This window comes from Marmota marmota, unplaced genomic scaffold (genome assembly GCF_001458135.2).
Source record: "Marmota marmota marmota unplaced genomic scaffold, marMar, whole genome shotgun sequence".
Taxonomy (NCBI): domain Eukaryota; kingdom Metazoa; phylum Chordata; class Mammalia; order Rodentia; family Sciuridae; genus Marmota; species Marmota marmota.
Window position 1 is genome coordinate 9,744,561 of NW_026000272.1, and position 20,883 is coordinate 9,765,443.

Sequence of the window (20,883 nt, forward strand, 5' to 3'; positions counted from 1 at the left end):
AACTGAGTTTATAGGTTTATAGGAAGAGTTCCAGCATTTTAACAATCTAAACAATGCCTTAGATTAAAGGTAATTTCTATTTCTAGTTTTATGAGTTTTGAATGCATCACTGGTTTGTTCTTCAATCTTATACACTCACATATGTGTAAATGCATGACCATAACCTACCCCTCCACTTCCCACTCCCCACTCACCTCCATTCTCCTGTATCCTATTGGGGATTAAAGAGAAGATTGTTTTAATGGGGTTTTCCCAAGAGCAGACCCTGGGATAAAGGCTTGGGTACAGATAATTTATTTGGGAGGTGACTTCAAGAAATATAAGTAAGGGAATCAGGAAGTGAAATGGGGCAGTGAAAGAGAGAGAAGCCAGTAAGGACAGCATTCAGGAGCAGGTTACCGTTATGAACGAATGACACTCAGTGGTGCTGGGAACTCTCTGAGATAATTTAGTGTGCATGTTAGTCAACTTTCCATCACTATAATAAATACCTGAGATTAACTTGTAAAAGAAAAGTTTTATTTTAGTTCATGGTTTTGGAGGTTTCAGTCCATGATCAGTAGGCCCTGTTGTTTTTAGGCCTGTGACAAGGCTACACATGTAGTAGGGAATACATGACAGAGCAAAGCCATTTACCTTGTGGTCAGGAGGTAAAAGGGAGAAAGAAAAAGGGGCTGAGGTGGGCTGAGGTTGTGGCTCAGTGGTAGAGTGTTTGCCTAGCATGCATAAGGCACAGGGTTCAATCCTCAGCACCACATAAAAATAAAATAAAGATGTTATGTCCCCCTAAAACTTAAGTAAATAAATAAATAAAAAGAAAGGGGCTGAGGTCCTATTACCCCTTTCAAGGGCATTACGCCATGATCAGAAGACTTTCCCTAGTTCCCACCTTTTTAAAATTTTTTTTTTCTTTTTAGTTGTAGATGGAAACAATATGTTTATTTTATTTGTTTTTACTTTTATGTGGTGCCAGGGATCAAACCCAGTACCTCACCCATGCCAGGCAAGCACTCTGCCATGGAGCCACAACCCTGGCCCACCTAGGCCCCACTTTTTGAAATTTTTATCACCTCCCAAGTTCCCAAGAGTGTCATGCTATAGACCAAAAGTTAGATCCAAACTATAGCAATGTGCAACACTCATCAGAATTGTCCCACCCAGGGGGCAGGGAGCTGGGGTATTTATCCACCAGCTCCCATCCCCCTTTGGTGGAGGCTCAACCCAAAGTTATTAAACCTTGCCCTACACGTGAGTTGACCAAGCCCACAGGGTTCTAAAGAAAGCTTCAGAAAGAAAAGTAGGGAGATGGAGATGAAGATGTTTCTGAAGAGAGGTTTACAGAATGTCTGAGAACTGAGCCTTGCAGCTGCAGGTGAGCTGGAAGCCCGAGGGGAAACAAGATGAGGCATCCACCACAGCAACTATAATGTCTTGAAGATCCACCGTGACTCAGGACATGGTGAAAATGTATTATCACGGGAATCCATTTTAGAACTCAGCTTTTCTTAGTTACGGGAGGTAGAGTATTGTATAAGGGTTGAGCCTCCTTAACCTGAAAATCTAAAATCTGAAATGCTCCAAAACTCAAAACTTTTTGAGAACTGACATGATACCAAAAGTGGAAAATTCCACACCTGACTTCATGTGCGAGGTCAGTCAAAATGCAGGTGCACTGAAGATACTGTATAAATTACCTTCAGCCTATGTATATATAGCTTGTATGAAAAAAATGAGTTAAGTGTTTAGATCTGCATACCCCACCCTCAAGGTATCTTATTATATATATGCAAATACCAAAAAATATCAAAAATCCAAAAGATTTCTGGTCCCACGCATTTTGGATAAGGGTTATATAACCTGTAATGTTTCTTCTTTTAAAACTTTATCCTATAAAATGAATCTTTAAAATAGTGCTCTGGACAATATAATCATCTTATCTCTTATAAAGAACTATTTCTTTTTCCTTTCCATTTTGTGTGCATGTGCATGTGCATGCTAGAGCTAGAAACTAGGGGGGCTGGGGTTGTGGCTCAGTGGTAGAGGGCTTGTGTAGCATGTGTGAGGCACTGGGTTCAATCCTCAGCACCACATTAAAAAAAAATAAACAAATAGAAACTATGGCTTTACACATGCCAAACACACACTCTACCACTGAGCTATATATACTCCAACCCAAGAGCTATTTCTTTTTTCTTTTTTTTAATCAGTATTTATTTAATATATACATATATATATTTTTAGTCATTGATAGACCTTTATTTTATTTATTTGTATATAGTGCTGAGAATCGAACCCAGCGCCTCACGCATGGTAGGCAAGTGGGCTACCACTGAGCCACAACCTCAGCCCCCAAGAGCTATTTCTTAATTCAGTTCTTCTTAGCCACATAACAAAACTGTCATGATTTTTTAGTGATAAAAACAACTATTTTATTATGTTCACAGATTCTGTTGGTCAGGAGTTCAGAACATGTGAAGCAAAGTTAGGGCTCTGACAGCTTTTTGTTGTTTTGTTCCACAATGTCTGGCATTTCAACTAGGAAAACTCAAAAGCTACAAGTTAACAAAACTCGTGGGAGCTGAAACATTCCGCAAAATTCTTCTCATTCATCCATGGTATTATGTGTATCAATAGTGCTTTCCTTTTTATTGCCAAATAGTGTTCCATGCTAGGAATATACCACAACTTCTTTAGCCAACAGGAGTTGGAGGACATCTGCATTGTTTCCCATTTTTTACTCTTCTCAATAAAGATGCTAGAAACATCCATAGAGATGTCAGAGTGAATGTAGGTTTTCATTTTTGGGGGATAAATGCTCAGGAATGCAATTGCTGGGTCCTGTGGTCATTAAATATTTACTTTTTTGTTGTTTTTTGCAGTACTGGGGATCTTACCCAGAGGTACTTTACCACTGAGCTACATCCCCAGCCTTCTTTTCTTTTTTTATTTTGGTACTGGGGATTGAACTCAGGGCACTCCACCACTGAGCCACATCCCCAGCCCTATTTTGTATTTTATCTAGAGACAGTTCAGCCACAGTTCTTTCTTTTTTTTGGATGGTGGGGGGTGCCAGGGATTGAACTCAGAGGCACTCAACCACTGAGCCATATTCCCAGCCCTATTTTGTGTTTTATTTAGAGACAGGGTCTCACCAAGTTGCTTACCACCTTGTTTTTGCTGAGGCTGGCTTTGAACTTGCGATCCTCCTGTCTCAGCCTCCTGAGCCGCTGGGATTACAGGCGTGCACCACCATGCCTGGCTGGGGCCACAATTTTTGTTTTGGTTTTGTTTTGTGTTTAGCTGGAGTAGGAGGGTTATTAAAGGGTTTCCATATTGCTAGGACCCTTTCCAGCTCCTTTGCCTAGAGAGAGTAGGCTGTCATTGGGACTACTTTTTTGGCAGTACCCATTGTCATTTCCCAGTTGTTTGCTTTTTCAGCTCTGACTCGGGATATACAATGCAATAAAGAAAAAGATATGGCTCAAGCGGTAGCGCGCTCGCCTGACATGTGTGCGGCCCGGGTTCGATCCTCAGCACCACATACAAACAAAGATGTTGTGTCCGCCGAAAATTAAAAAATAAATATTAAAATTCTCTCTCTCTCTCTCTAAAAAAAATAGTTCTTTAAAAAAAAAAAAAAAAAAAAAGAAACTCAGAAAGCTGAACGCTTTGTCATTCCTTGGCTCCACAAGTGCCTAGACAGTCTGCCTTTTTTCTACCTCTCAAAGTCCTCTAAAATTTGTTTTAAATATGGCATCTATTCTTTTTAGCTGTTCTTTAGCAGGAGTAACTTGGGAAAATATACCTCTGCTCCATGTTTCCAAAAGTAGAAACCTCCAGATTGGATTTTGATTATATCTGTAAAGTCGGTCTATTTTCTTTCCTATTTTTCAGATCAGTAACTTCCATTGATGTGTTCTCAGTTCATTGTTTCTATCCTTTGGCAACTATACCATAGTTGAGCCCACTCAACAAATTCTCATATCAGGGCTGGGGCTGTATCTCAGTGGTAGAGTGCTTGCCTAGCATGTGTAAGGCACTGGTTCAATCCTCAGCACCACATAAAAATAAAATAAATAAATAAACGAAATAAAGGTATTATATCAATGTACAACTAAAAAATTTTTTTTAAAAAAAGGTTCTTATATTATTACATTTTCCCATTTATTACTTTTTTTTTATAACTTCTATTTCTTTCCTGAGAGTTTCTGTTTTTCTTTTGCTTTCAAAGAATATTTACATGTCTGTTGAACCAATTTTATGATGGCTGCTTTAAAACCCTTGTCAGAAAATTCCAACATTTAGTTGGATATCTGTTGATTATCCACCTTAGTTTTGATGCTGTCTTTTCTCATTCAAATTGTGAGTTTTTGGTGTTGCTCTTTTTATGAAAGATGTTTCTTGACTGTATTCTGGACATTTTAGACATTACACTATGATATTTTTCTTTCTTTCTTTCTTTTTTGTACTGGGAATTGAACGCAGGGGCACTTTACTACTGATCTAAAGTCCAGCCCTTTTTATTTTGAGACAAGGCCTTACTACATTGCTGAGGCTGGCCTCAAATTTGCAATATTTCTTCCTCAGCTTATGAGTCTCTGGAATTATACTCCATCCAGCTTGTATTATGAATTTTTATCCTATATCTTATTCTTTTTAGTAGGAGCAGGCAATTCCACTGTTGAAGTATATTACAAGGTCCGAGTGGGGTCCATTCAGCTTTCTTCTTCTCTCCACCAACATCTCCCCAGCAAAATGGGAAGAAAGACTATTTTCTATTACATTAGAAAATACATAGAAGTGCAACTAAAAATAGATTTGATTTTAAACCACTGGTTCTTATAACCAAGTACATATGTCAGAATTACCTGTGGAGGCTTTTTTTAAAATATTTTTTTTTTTTTAGTTACACTTGGCACAATATCTTTGTTTATTTATTTTTATGTGGTGCTGAGGATGGAACCCAGTGCCTCATGTCGAGGCAAGTGCTCTGCCACTGAGCCATACCCCCAGCTCGGCTATGGTGGCTTTAAAAATAAAATTAGGTCCAAGTCTTGCTTTTGCAGAAGGTTGCAATGGGGTTAGGCCCTGCCTATATTTTTTTTTTAATTTTTGTGATGCTAAGAATAGAACCCAAGGCCATGTGCATGCTAGCCAAGTGCTCTACCACTGAACTATGTTTCAGTGTTAAAGCCTTAGTCCCCAGCTTGGCACTATTGTGAGGTAGTAGAAACTTTAAGAGGTAGGACATAGTAGGTGGTCTTTAAGTCACTTGGGCATGTGTCCTTAAAGGGAATAGTAGGACCCAGCCCTTCCTTCTTCTCTTTCACATCCTGCTCATGAGGGGAGTAGCTTTTTTCTGCTACATGGTTCTCTGCACATGGTGTGCTATCTCACAAGAAGTCAAAAAGCAATGGGGTCAACCAACGATGGACTGAAACCTTCAAAATGGAGCCAAAACAAACCTTTCCTCTCTATAAATTTATTATCTCTGGTATTTTGTTTCAGTATCAGTAAAATGATTAACACATTAATGCAGTACTATACAAGTTCTTGTGTAGGTATCTGTTCTTATTTCTCTTGTCTACATAGGAGTGAAATTTCTAAGTAAAATGGTAAAATTATATTAACTTTCTGAGGAAGTTTTCCAAACTTGCTACACAAGCAAAACACAAGAATTCCAATATTTCCACATCTTTGCCAATACTATTATCTGTCATTTGATTATAGTTATCCTATAGCATTTGAAGTGTTATCTTATTATGGTTTTGAATTGCATTCCCCATTTGCTAATAATGTTGAGCATCTTTTCATCTTATTGACCATTTGTATATCTTTTTGGGGAAAATGTTTTAAATCCTTTCTCAATTTTTCAATTGGGGTTGTTTACTTTTTTATGTTTAAGTTGTACATGTTCCTAATGTACTCTAGATACAGGTCCCTTATTAGATATATGATTCAAATACTTTCCCCCACTCTGTGAGTTGCTTTCTCACTTTATTATGGTGTTTTTTGGAAGTTTTATGTTTTTTTTATTTTAATGAAGTACAATGTATGAGTTTGTTTTGCTGTGGTTTTGCTGTCATATTAAAGAAATCAATGTTTAATCCACCCTCACAAAGATCAACACCTATGTTTTCTTATAAGAGTTTTGTAATTTCAATTCTTGCATAAAACTTTTGATCCATTTGAGTAACTGTTGTGTGCAGTTTAAGGTAGAGGTCTAATTTAATTTCTGCATTTGACTATCCAATTGTCCTAATACCATTTATTGAAAATACTATTATGTACTCATTTTGCATCTGATCTTAAGGGAAAAATGCTCAGTGTTTCACCACTAATTATGGTGTTAGCTACAGTCTTTCACAGATGCCATTTATTATGTTAAGGAATGTTTTAACTTGGGCTACCATAACAAAATATCAGAGACTGGGTGACTTGAACAATGGAAATTTATTTTCTCACCATTCTACAGGATGGTGGCCTGAGATAAAAAAAGCCAGCATAGTCAGTTTCTGTAAACTATGTTCCAGGCTTAAAATGAATGCTTCCTCACTGTGTTTAATTGAGGCTCATGGTTTCAGAGGTCCTAGTCCATAGACAGCTGACTCCATTGTTTTTGGGCCCCAGGTGGGGCAGAACATCATGGTGGAAAGGAGTAGAGGAGGAAAGCAGCTCAGAACATGGCAATCAGAAAGCAGAGAGAGAGAGCTCTACTCACCAGGGACAAAATATAAAACCCAAGGCATGGCCCCAGTGACTTACTTCTTCTAGCCACACACTACCTTCCTATAGTTACTCCCAGTTAATCCATATCAGTGGATTGATGCACTGATAAGGTTAAGGCTCTCATAACCCAATCATTTCACCTCTGAACTTTCTTTTTTTGTTTAATTATTTTTTATTCTAATTTGTTATATATGATAGCAGAATGCATTACAATTCATATTACGCATGTAGAGCACAATTTTTCATAACTCTGGTTGTAAACAAAGTATATTCACATCATTTATGTCTTCATATATGTACTTAGGGTAATGATGTCCATCTCATTCCACCATCTTTTTTACCCCCATGCCCCCTCCCTTCCCCTCCCACCTCTTTGCCCTATCTAGAGTTCAATCTAGATTGCTCTCTGCAATCTTTCTCTACTCTCTGCTCTCTTCCTCTCCTTTCTACTGCTTTCTCCTCTCTTTTTCTGCTCTCTTCCTCTCCTTTTCTTCCCCTTCGGGCAGCCCTCCCAATAAAATCTCTTAGTTGAATCTCTGTCTTTCACTGACCACTGCCACCACAACACTAGCACTAAATGAAGAGCTACAGAAGTCTACCAATGTGGAGTGTGTTGGGGACAAAGAACATGCTTTGCTGGGACTGTTGAAACCTGCAGGAAAAACAGGAACACCAAGAAAAACCCTCCAGAATCACAGTTTCCACTCTATGCACATGTAAAACAACCCGCATGTGGAAAAATTTGAAACTGACAGCAACAACAAAACCCAAACCCAGCTAAACTGCTGACTAAATTAACAATGTCACTACACTAACAGCCTAGCAAAACAAGGCATGCCAATTCGAAGGCACAAAGTCTTTTTACTTAGGTCTTTACTATTCTACAAAAGAATCTGGCACTCAGTTTAAAAACTTAGGAAACTGTCACGAGAGCTTACTTTAGACTCGGTCTGAGGCGCAGCTAGAGTCAATTAAATCTATTTTATTAATGCTCATCACACTTCAGAATCACATCCTAATTCTAAGTCCTAACTGAGTCTACACTCAAGGGTCCTAGATATTCACCTGTGATGTGTCTTAAGTCTGGGTTGCTAGAACTCAATCTGGGCCAGAGGAGTCTGGTGCAGGGAAGACAACAGCAATGGAGATCTCTGTCTCTCTGTCCAGGTCCTGTTAGTCCCATCAGCACCCAGAAGTCTGGGCTTTTAAGTTCTAGTTCAGTTGTGCTTGCAGCTGGTAACTGGGTGAGGTCTAGGGTGTACCTGGTTACACCCCATGTGTAAACTCTGACATCACTAACTTAAGTCTATCTATGTTCATGGTTTAAGTCTATCTAAGTTCTGCAGTTCACATTACATCATGGGCACATGCTTATAGTCCTTCAATATTCAATCAATACACATTCACTAGTTAATATAGTCAGCAGTTAATAATCCTGTAATATTCCTGGTACTCATATCAGAAACACAAAAAGTGAAGAATAATCAACCTATTGCCAAGAGAATAAGCAAATAAACAAACTGGAATCAGAGATGACCTAGATATTGGCTATTTATAAAGAGACTGAACAATTATGATAATCTAGGGGAAAAGGCAGACCATATACATGAAGAGATGAGTAAATTTCATCAGAGAGATATAAATAATAAAAATCAAGTAGAAATGCTAGAATTTTAAATACTATATGGGGAAAAAAGTTCTGTCAATAGGTGTCTTAAAACACTGGAAGCTGCAGAGGAAAAAGGCAATGAACCTGAGATAAATCAACAGAATTTATTTTAAATGAAGCACAAGTATGAATAAGATGTTACGGGAAGCCATCTATGAGTCCTGTGTGAACTGGGTGACATTGGAGCCATTAGGCAGGGAAGCCTGGTCTTGGGAACTCTCAGCGGAAACCACTGGTTCCAGAATGCCTAATCTACGTTAGTGCCCTGTTCTACCTCCAGCTCAGGTTCAGGCTCAGCTCTGGAGATTGGAGTAACCTGCTAGAGCCAAACAGCCTCCTGGAGATGGGAGTAGCTTGCCAAATGCCAATCAACCTGTTTAGTGCAAGACTCCTGCCACAAGAGAAGCAATCACTGAAACGAGATTCCTCCCACTGAACCGAGATTCCTCCTACTGAACCCTTATCCCTGCCTTTGATGTCCTCCCCCTTAAATAAAGAATTGGGACCTTTTTCAGTTGTTCAGTTCTAGTTTCTATCAGGACTGGAAGATGTCAGGAGCCACCATGAAAAGGAGCTGAGCACCCTTAGCCTTTGAGCACAGAGGAGCTGAGCACCCTTAACCTTGAGCCAACTGTGGAATTGGCTTCACTGCCCGCAAAAGCAGGTGGACCTCACCTCAGCTCCACAGGGGAGTGAAGCTCTGGGAGTAGGCATTACCCAATGGGAGTGGGCTGCCTCCTCCTTCTTTTGTAATACTACCCTTCATCTTTTTTGGATAGAATGTCCTATCGGACAGCTTTCCTCAATAAAAATGTGAGTTCAGCTATACTCTCTCTCTTTTTTCAATAAACTCTTAAGGTTGAGAGCCATTCCTGATTCCTGCAAGCAAAAGGTATTTCTGTGTGTCGTGTGCTTCCTTCGAGATTTTCTGTTATTGATGTAGCCGGCTCTTGCAAACCCAGCTCAGGTCTCCAGTCCTGTTAGATAGCAATAGGGAGATCCATTAAGCACTCTGCTTTTTAAAATCTAATCTTTGGCTTTGTCTTATTTCTTACTGATTATTTCAGACTTTTTATTTTCCCAGGTGGCTCACACCTCCTGAGCAGGAACCTGCTCTGTCTGAGTATTGACCACCCCGTCAAAATGTAAAAAAACAAAACAGACCATCCAAAGTGGCATGAAAAATCAAATCATCTAGAGTAAGTGTTATGGAAGTTTCAGAAAGAGAATATGTGTGCTTGTATGTGTTTGTGTAAAAGAGGGGGTGTATAAGATATATTTGAGGAAATGATAGCCAAGAATTTTTCAAGATTAATGGAAAATGAAACCAATCAATCAATCAAAAACCTCACAGATACAACTAGTTTAGGGAACACTAAGATGGATAAGCAGAAAGAATATAATATTCAAGCTGATGAAACCCAAAATTAAGAGGAAATCTTGAGGACAACAAAAAGAAAAAGAAATATTATATACATAGAAACCAAAGTAAGAACTGTAGCAAATTCAGTGAAATGCAAAGCAGAAGACAAAAGAGATATATCTTTAAGTCTTGGAAAAGAAACCAAAAGCTGGTGTGTGTGGGGGGTGTACTGAGAAAATTCATTGCTGGCAAGCCTGCACTATAAGAAATGTTAAAGAAAAGAGAAAAGTTTTCATGCAGATGGAGTAAGATAACAAATGGAAATGTAGATCTACATAAAGAAAGAAAGAGCAACAGAAATAGTAAAATGAGAGTAAATATAAAAGACGTTTTCTATTTGTAAAAGATACCTTAAAAGATGATTGAATATCTAAAGCATGGATTGGCAAACATGCCTGTGAGCAAAATCCAGTCCAGGACATGTTTACGTATGCCTGTGAGCTAAGATATTTTTAAAGGATTGCAAAAAAAAAAAAAAAATGCAATAGGTACCATATGCCCTGTAAAGCCTAAAATATTTACTATCTATTTTTTTTACGTGAAGATCTCAGGAGTAAAGTAAAAACAGAAACAATGTATTAAGGAATTTATAATACATGAAGAAATAAAATATGTGATAATTATAGCCCAAAGAATTGGAGGAAGGAAATGGAAATTTATTCTTATGAGGTTCTTATGGTAGACCTGAAGTGGTATAATATTATTATAAGTAGAATGTGATATGTAAAAGTTGATATTTATGTAAAACAAGAGAATTTCCACTATAAAATACAAATGATACATAATGAATCATGGAGATAAAATGGAGTAATAAAAATTCTTAACAGGAAAAAAAAGACTGGAAAAGAGAAAAAACTGTAACTATATGGGCAAATATAGTAAAAATTAGCAAGATGGTACATTTAAATCCAATATGATCAATAATTAAATGTAAATTATCTAGGGTTAAGAAGTAATAATCACAATCTACCTAGTCTCTTCCCACACTGAAAGCAATTATAAACCCTAGAAAGAAAGCACGGAGCATCTCTCTGAGGATTCTAAAATGTAAATGCTATGAACAAACATGTATTTCCTTATTCTTTCAGCTGAATGGACCTAGAAGAAATGACACCCCCGCAGTAGTAATCATACCTAGCAAATCATTCTAATTTAAAGGACCCTTGATACAATGATTTATTCCAGGATTGGGTCAAGAAACATAACAAGAAGAACTAGACAGCTCATTGTGCTAGAAAGTAAGGGAGTTCTTCAAAACAAACAAGGACAACACAAGAATGGAAATACCTCAAAGGAACAGAAGAACCAACTGAATAAATTCCAAGTGACCATAGTTGATAGAATTTGAGGAACTAAATAAAGTAGTGTTAAATTACAGCCTTAAGTACAAAAGAAATGCCCGTGATTCCACAGTGCAAAAAATATTTGAATAAATATAAGAACATAGACAATCATTTTGCAGAAGAATTCTAAATTAATTATGTAGATACTCTCCCCTCAGGTAGAAGAAACTTTTACTTCTTAATTGTGGGTTGTGCTCAGTTACTTCCTTGCAAAGACCACATCTTAGTCTATTCAGGCTTCTGTAACAACATATATTAGACTAGGTGGTGTATGAACAATGTAATTTTTTTCTCTTACCACTTTTGGGGTCTGGGATTCCAAGATCAGAGTGCTAGCAAGTTTGGGTTCCAGGTTGCAGATTGCCAACTTTTTGCTATGTCCTCGCATGGAAGAAGTGGAGTGATGGTCTCTTTCATAAGGGAACTAATCCCATATGTGAATGCTCCACCTCCATGACCTACTCATCACCATAAAGCCCCATCTCTTAATATCATCCCACTGAGGGTTAGAGTTTCAACATATTAATTTGGGGGAGGCATAAATATTCAGTCCATAACATCTACCTCTAACCTCCCCAAATTCTTTTTTTTCACATTCAAAATGCATTCATTCCAACAGCCCCCAAAATCTTAATTCATTCTATTATCAACTTTAATATAGGAGTTCAAGGACTCATTTAAATTATATATGGGTAAAACTCAAGGTATATTTAACCTGAAGCAAAATTCTTCTCTAGTTGTGAATCTGAGTAATCAAGCATGGTACTTGCTTCCAAAATACAATGGTAGAACATGATTCTAAAAGGGACAAACAGGAAAAGAGAACTTAAGACTGGAGAATAATCCTCCTGTCTTGCTCTACTTTGCCTTTCAGGCCCACTGTGACAGAGGGCCCTAAAGATCAGCAGGGTGCCATACTATGGCCAACCAAACCTCAGCTATCAGGGTTGAAATCATTCCCCAATGGCACTGCCAACTGGCCTTGCCCCTATGCTTCTATTGGACATTTGTCACACCCTTTGAAATTAAGGTAGAGACAGCCTTTCTTGGACTGAGTAGTTGTAGTTGTTCACAGACTATAGTCACAGGGCAGGGGTCTCCTGTATTCCAAATATTCTCTTCTTTAACTCCATTATAGAGTGACTAGTAGTCTAATTTCCCCTTGATAGTCAGAATCAATATCCCAGCTAACACTATAACTCCCTTCTTAGTAGATTCCGAGGCATGAGAAGCCCCATGTGGTCAGGTGGCAGTCTTAATTTCTATATCAATGAAATAAGTGTTGTGTCTCCTGGGATTAATAATTCTAGGTCAACAGAACAAAATGTCACAGTAACATGAGGCAAAAATTTAACTTGTGGGTTACTAGGGGTAATGGTGAAACTGAAATTGCTAAAACAATAATGAATAGATGAAACAATGATTTTCAATTTATCGAACAACAGGCACTATAGGACAGTGATCTCAGACATGGAAACAAATGGGGTGAGCTGGACAATTGTCTCAGATTACTGCCATGGGAGAGACTATAGACCACAGTGTAAAGGGAGAAGTCTGGCAGAGTCCTTGAGTTGATGAGATGGAGTTAGGAGTCCATGAAAGCCAATGAGGCCAGAATTTGTAGGACAGAATACCAGAGAGGAAAGAGTTGCACTGAGAGAATGCCACATGGGACCAGAAATAGCTCCTGATCCCATAGGACAGAATAGAAAACTTAATTCCTAGAGCATTGATTAGGAGTTTTGCTTAGGAGTAAAGCAATATTAACTATAGGTTAAACACTGTTCTGGGACTTTTCTAACAAAGTTTTTAAAAAATGTATTTTTCGTTGAATTGTGTTACTCTCCAAAAAACTACATTTAAGTCCTAACTCCCAATACCTGTGAATGTGACCTTATTTGGAAAGAAGAAGGTCTTTTCAGATGTAGTTATTTCAGTTGAAGTCATATTAAAGTGGGGTGAACACTGCTGTCCTTTTAAGGGGTTCTGAAAACAGGCACAGAAGTTGAACAGCATGTGAACATGGACGCAGAGATTAGAGTAATATACTTATAAGTCAAGAAGTACCATGGATTGCTGGTCATCACCAGAAGCTAGGGGACAGACATGAACAGATTCATCCTCAGAACTCTCAGAAGAACCATCCTGCTGATAACTTCATTTTGTCCTTTAGCTTCCAGAGCTGTGAAAGAATAAATTACTGTTATTCTAAGCCACCTAATTTGTGGTACTTAGTTATGGCAACCTTAGGAAACTAATAAAATGCAAAGGATCATACTACTTCTAATTAACCTAACTGTGTCTCAGAACAAGGCTCAAGGATATTTACATAGAGAACTATAAAAATATCCAGTACTCAATAAGGTAAAACCCATAAGGTCTAGCATCTAATCAAAATTAACAGGCATGCAAAGCAGCAGCAAAACAGGATCAACAATGAGAAAAAATTCAATTGATTGAAACTGACCTAGAAACAACACAATTGATGGAATTAGGCAAGGGCATTAAAACAGTTGTTATGATTGTATTCCGTATGTTCAAAGCTGGGGGTATAGCCCAGTGGTAGAGTGTTTGCCTAGCATATACAAGGCCCTGGGTTCCATTTCCAGCACCACAAAAAAAAAAAAAAAAAAAGGAAAACTTAAATATGTCAAATATGGACATGGGAGATACAAAATGGCCCTAAATGAACTTTGAGAGAACTGCAATGTCTGAATTGGGGAAAAAATATTGAAAAACTTTAATTTGAATTTATAGCATAAAAACCTTCCATAATAAATCTCAGAAAAAAAATATTCAAACTAATGAGTACAAAACCGTAAGGTATCTTCAAGTAGCCTAATACATTTGGAGATACCACAAGTGAAAAAAGAAAGGAGGAATAGAAAAATATTTTTGAAGAAATTACTAAAAAGTACCAAATTTGATGAAAATCATAGTTCCATTGAAATCCAAAAATGAGAATGTGAAGAAAACTATATTGAGGTACATAATATTCAAATTGCTTAAAATTAGTGCTAAAGACAGAACCCTAAAATTAGCCAGAAACCCACTTTATGTACAAAGAAAAAAAGAGATGACAGCAGATTTCTTGTCAAAACAATAAAAGGCCACATATTATATGATTCTACTTAAATGAAATATGCAAATCGGCTCATCCATAGAGACAGTAAGATTAGTGCCTTGGGGGATGGGGGAATGGGAAGTGACTGCATAATGAGTACAGGCTTTCTGTTGGGGGTCAGGAAGAAGTTCTGGAACTAGATAGTGATGATTATCACACAACATTGTGAATATCCTTAATTGCTCACTTTAAGTGCCACTGACTTATACTTTAAAGTTGTTTAAATGGTCAAATTTACTGGCTGGGGTTGTGGCTCAGTGGTGGAGTGCTCACCCAGCATGTGTGAGGCCCTGGGTTCGATCCTCAGCACCACATTAAAAATAAACAAATAAAATAAAGATATTGGGTCCAACTATAACTAAAAAATAATTTTAAAAATGGTCAAATTTATGTTTCAGTATTAGTTTTTTATGACAGTTACAAAAAGAAAGGAGAAAATGAAACAATATATTTAAAGTACTGAAAAAAAAAACCCCTAAATCCAGATTTCTAACCCCAATGAAAATATATTTCAAAAACAAAGGTGAAATAAAGGCTTTTTCATAAATACACAACCTGAAAGAATTAATGACCAACAAATGTTCACTACAAGAAATGTTAAAATAGATCCTGCAGGCAAAAGGAAAATGATACCAGGTAGAGCTCTGGATCTCCAAAAGGAATGAGGAGCACCAAAATTTAAAACTATAATGGTAAATATAAAGATGTTTTCCTCATTATATAGATGTCATTAGAGATAATTGACAGCTTAAAGTAAAAGAAATAACAATGTACTGGAGTTCACAACACACCTAGAATTAAAATATATACCAACAGTAGGTTAGATGCTGAGAAGGGAGAAATGAAAGTATACTATTGATTGTTGTGTTGGACTGTTCTAGGTTCCATTGGGTGCGTAGATTGTTTTCTCCTTTGTATACAAGGCCCTGACACAATGACCAGTAATCCTACACAGACCAGGAATTTTTAAAAACACTCCTCATTTCAGGTGTTTGTGTGAGATACTTTAGTTACTGCTGCCTTAAACAGACACGCTAGGCTAGCGGAGCTAGTGTCTGGGTATACTGATGTGTGTTAACTCCACCTTGGACAAAGGATGCCAAGAGCAGACCCTTAAAAATGACCTGACATTGCAGATGTGAGATTGAAAACTCAGACTATATAATTGTGTATATAATATGAGCCACAAATACACATATCTCTGTGAGTGTGTGTGTTTAAGGAAACAGAAGAGGCTGATGTGGCTCAGTGGTAGAGAATTAGCATGCACAAACCCTGGGTTTGATCCCTAGCACCAAAAAAAAAAAAAAAAAAAATCCAAAAGGAAGCACAGGAAAACTGGTAGATTTCTGGGTGAATATTGTTTCCCTTTAAAGTCTTCCCTTGATTGATTAAACTTTGTGTTGGGTTATTTTGGGTTGCCAACTGTGTTAGCAGAAGCAATGACATCAGAGAGTGCATGAAAACCACTTTGTACACAACACTCAATTTTCCTTCAACCTGTGGGTTCAAATGACCTTCCACTAATGCAGCTCAACATAGTCTCCAGCCCCAAACCCTCCCCTGATAGTCCAAGCTATAATTCCTCCTGTTCACTGCACAGCTTTGCCTATGTAGCCAGCCACACAGCTTCACCCTCTGAATGGCCCACACTGACCTCCTCCAACCCACCCATCCTCATCTTTACTGATAATTCAAGTCACCACCAACTCTTTCTCCTTTCTCCTCAATCTCAGTTAAGAGGAAAAATTCTACCTCATCAGCAACTTTCAGAACTCAAATGATTATACACTCCTCCAGCATTTCACAAAATTTCCCTAAAATCCTTTTCAATCTGTCTCCTCCCCTTCTCTCACCCAGAGCCTGAACTGAGCACCTTGTCATTTTCCTTTGCTGTATTTACTTGATATTCATAACTCATCATATGTTCCATCAATATTTGCTGGCTATATGAATAAATAAAAGAATTAATGAATCAAAGTACTGGAGGGTCATATTCAATGATTTGAAATGTAGAACCTGTCCCCTGCCTGGGCTTTCTGCCTACATGGAAGAAACCTAAAGTACTGTGACTTCAGAATTCCCACGGGAAACTACCACACAGAGTATAGACACTGGTATCTTGTCCTTGGGCTCAAACATCACCTTCAATGTGGGAATGTTCTCAACCATGATACATGATAGTTCTTGTTTTGCACCCCGCCCCCCATCTCATTAGTTCCACAAGGAAGCAAGCCATCTTCAAGTACCCTGCCAATGTCTGCACTTTATCCAATCCTCTATCCCAGATAGTATCTGGTGGCAACGTAGGTCAGCAGTCATAGCCACAGCACAAATGCCCTCTAGAGTGCCAATGGCCCAGAATCCAAGGGAGATGGTCTGAGGTGGGTACACTATCTGGATCATTTTTCAAGGCATGTAGGATCCCAGCCCTTTATCTGCATGAGGTAACTAGCCCCAGGCCATTCCCCCCACACCAATTCATCCCCTTTCCTTGAGCTGCACACTCCCTTCCACTGCTCAATGGTGCTCCTGCCTGTCTCAACTGCCCGCTGTCAGTCACTCCCACCACTTACTCACACATCCCCAGCCTCTAGGGAGGAGGTCTACCATGGAGGAGAGCATAGAGCCTCCAGCAGGCATCGAGACAGCTCCAGGTCTGGGACACTGATCATTGTGCCCTGGAGGACCACTAGCGTGGTCAAGAGAGGTGGCTCACACAATGGTATGGGAGACCCAGCCATGCTCCTTCTGACAGGACATGGGGTGACTCTAAGGCAGGGTGTGGCATCTGGCATGCTACTGGTCTGCACCTTCAGTTGACCTGCGTACTCAGACCACACTGAAGCTTCAGCTGGTATTGATGATTCAGGGATTCCCCAAGCCCATCTGTGTAAGTTGTCCTGGGCCTGCACCCTCCCCACCCAGATTCCCCACCTTCTCTCTTTCTGGACGCTTTTCCCTCCTATACTAACCACTGGATTCAGAGCTCTGAGTGACAGCTGGCCTTGGGCTCTCTGCATTGGCTTTTCTTGGGGTTTAACTTACATACTATGGCAATTGCTCTCCTCTGCATCCTTCCAAAGCCTTGAGGATGTCCTTTCTGGTCGTATACCCTTGTTCTTAAATATTCTGACCAGATCCTTGCTTTCCTGCTTATAAAGCGGAAATATGTGGTTGATATTACAGAATTTTAAATTATGCCATTGAAAGAATCCCATTATTCTGGATACCATTACATAAATCCAGCTTTATAGAGACAAGTGATTTTCTGCTTAATGCAGTGAAAAAATAGGAAACACAAGTAAAATAACAGTGACATAACATTTTTCACCTATAATTTTGACTAAAATTAAAGATTGATAAAATGTGAAAATGTAGTATATTCAAAAACAGTATTTTTTTTTGTACCAGGGACTGAACCCAGGGGCACTTAACCACTGAGCCACATTCGCAGCCCCCCTTTTTTTCTTTTGGTGGTGCTGGGAATTGAACCCAGGACCTTGTGCATGCAAGGCAAACACTCTACCAATTGAGCTATATTCCAAGCCCCCATTCCCAGCCCTCTTTTGTTTTTTATTTTGAGACAGGTTCTCACTAAGTTGCTTAGGGCCTAAGTTGCTGAGGCTGGCTTTGAACTTGTGATCCTTCTGCCTCAGCTTCCAAGCCACTGGAAATACAAGCATGTGCCTCTGCACCCAGCCATATACAGAATCTTTTAAAAAAATATACTGTTATGGCCTTTTAAGAATAAATTTTTGCCAATTGTCTATAAAAAATACATAAGATATTCATGTCTTTTGCACTTAAAAAAACTTCTGCATTTATGTCTTTCTCATAGGAAAACATACATTTTTTTCAAGAACTCATGTTCAAATATGTTAATTTGAGTTCTATTAATCATAGCAACAAACAGGAAACAATGTATGCATCCATCAGGATAGTGTTTAACCACAGCACTCAAATAATTCAGAATTCTAGGGGGTAGTTATAAAAGTGAAGTAGATCTATATGCGCTGTCATGGAGAGATCTTGCACTCACTTTACTAAGTGACAAAGTTAAGTGCAAGGTCAATGTGTATATTATTACCAACTATGTGGAAAGAAGTATATTTTTATAATACATAAATTTATGGAACATTCTAGAATAAGCTTTAAAATGATACACACCAGAAAAAAATGTAGTTACCTCAAAGGAGGATGTTTTATTCTGGAGGAACTTTAAAGGAGAAAATGTTGATTGATTTGTATTTTCAGAATTTTTTTGAAAACAAGACTATATAAACTACTACCTTTTAAGTAAAATATTTAAGCCTAAAAACAGAAATAGAAGGCATATATTAATGAGTTTAAGTAACTGTGCCAGCTAATGCAAAAGACAAACCCTGATATTTGAATGGTTTAACACAGAAGTTTATTTTTTGTGTTCATAAATTGTGATATTGGTTGACAGGGACTTCTGCTCTCAGTACACCCAGGGACCCAGGATGCTTCCACATTTGGCTCCTCCATTTCCACATGGGGTCACCATGTTTGCTACTGAATGGAAGAAGCAGCATGGAAAGAGCAAACTGGAAAGAGAGGAAGATAGCATGTGGATGGGCACTTTTAGTTTCTACCACAGGCTGTCAAAATAGTAGGCGCTCAATAAAACACCATTATTATAATTTGTTATGATATTAACCATCTCTATTTGGGGGGAAGTTTCTAAAAAGACAAAAATTTATCTTTAAATCCATCAACTTTTTCCAAGAACCTCCTATGTCACAGGTGCTTTCCCATGTAAGATCACACTCAGTTCTCAGACTCCTAAAAACCTTAGCAGGTAGAATGCACCCTTCTGCACTCAATAGTACTATTCTACACAGCTCCCTGAAATAACCTGTATAATTTCACTAAGCTGAAAGCATTTTCCTTCCTTATGACACATGGCCAAAATCTTAACTTAAGAGTCTTTGCTTCCTTACACGTAAGTGAACACTACAAATACATTTTTAGGTGCCTTTTGAAAAACTGCAAACTAGGATTTTCCCGTTATGCAGGCACAGACAAGGGGAGTTGGAAGAATGGTTGTCTCAGTCAGTTCAGGCTGCTGTTAAGATTGCTTTGGTTGAATTACTTAAAAATCAGAAATACATTTCTTATTGTTCTGAAAGCTGGCAAGTCCAAGATCAAGGTGCCAGCAGATTAATGTTTGCTGAGGGCTCCCTTCCTGATTCACAGATGGCCATCTTCTCACTATACCTCACATAGTGGTGGAGGGGAAAGAATAAAAGCTCTAGTCTCTTTCTCTTCTTATACTCACACTAATCCCATCATGGGGCTTCACTCTCATAACCACATCTAGACCTATTTAATTTCAAAAGGTCCTACCTCCTTTTTGTGGTTTAGTTTCAACATATGAATTTGAGAAGGGGGACACAAACATGTAGTTCAGAACAATGGTTATTTTTGCTAAGAAGTCATTGTTTGCCTCCTAGAAGGACCCCAGGATTTTAAGGATTCAGGCTCTGCACATATTTTCTTACACAGATTTCTAAGGTTTTTCTTCATCCACTACTAGGAGAGGCTTTGATTTTTACCATGTGGATAAATTCATTCATTTGTATATGTGTCTAGTGGCTAATTTCAAAAAGGGTATCCCATTAAGATTCTACTTGAAGTACCAGACTGGTTTAAAAAAAAAATCTATATAATTTCTGGATCACAAACCAATAAGCAGTACTTAATATACCAAATCAGATTCTACTCACAGGCCCATTTGGAAGACACTTGGAGAAGGCATTAAACATTTTTGGAGAGCCCATCTACTATGTTTATATGAACCACGTCTCTGCAGTCAACCCTGGAAGCATCAGGGTAGTATGCTCTTTCTTCCTCTTGAGGTGAGTGGGGGTATCTCTGGGAAGTAAGGTCTTGATCTGAAAGGACAATGTCAGATCAGCAGGGGGTGGCTCAGGCACTGTTGGGAATAAGGATGAACACAATGAAGGATGACCGAGGATAGCCTCACAGAAGAATAGATGAGACCTACTCCTGGGCAGAAATGGCTGCTTGTGGCATCTCTTCATTTTTGTCTTAAGAGTCTGAGAAGTGAAGGTTTGAGAAGCCCTGGCTTCTGGAGATTTTTAAGACTGCTGGAATGTATATGCTTTAAGTAAAATACTTGGCACAGTACCTAGCATATGTTTGATATTAAATGAATGGCAGTTATTTTAAATATCATTTTGACTCCAGAACCTACCATCCTCTCCTCTAGGGTTTTGTTGTTATTATCCAGGACTTCTCAGAAAACATGCAGCTGACCAGGAGAAAAAAATATCAAATCAGTCAAAAATGCAGATACCCAAATAGAAGTAATTAAGTTTTCCCTCTTAGAACATTATGTTAACTTGGGTGTGAGTCAGTTTTCCCCAGCTGATACAATTCAAAGAACCTACAATTAAGTCAAATACCAACTCTTTCCTTCTCACCCAGCTTCTCATCATCTCAAAAATACTTTTATTAATTTCACTGCCACCAAATACTAGCCCTTGCTTACACCTGGCCAAATTGAAATCAAGATAATCTGCCTTTTTTTTTTTTTTTTTTTTTT

At 38.3% G+C, this 20,883-nt stretch overlaps 1 non-coding gene and 1 pseudogene across 1 annotated transcript; one reads left to right on the forward strand and one right to left on the reverse strand.

The window, feature by feature from the left end:
• The window catches only part of LOC107152572, a 46,509-nt pseudogene that overhangs the window by 12,199 nt on the left and 13,427 nt on the right, over window positions 1-20,883 (forward strand).
• On the reverse strand, window positions 17,763-17,834 carry Trnaa-ugc. The gene has a single exon. It is a non-coding gene; the product is annotated as a tRNA-Ala (tRNA).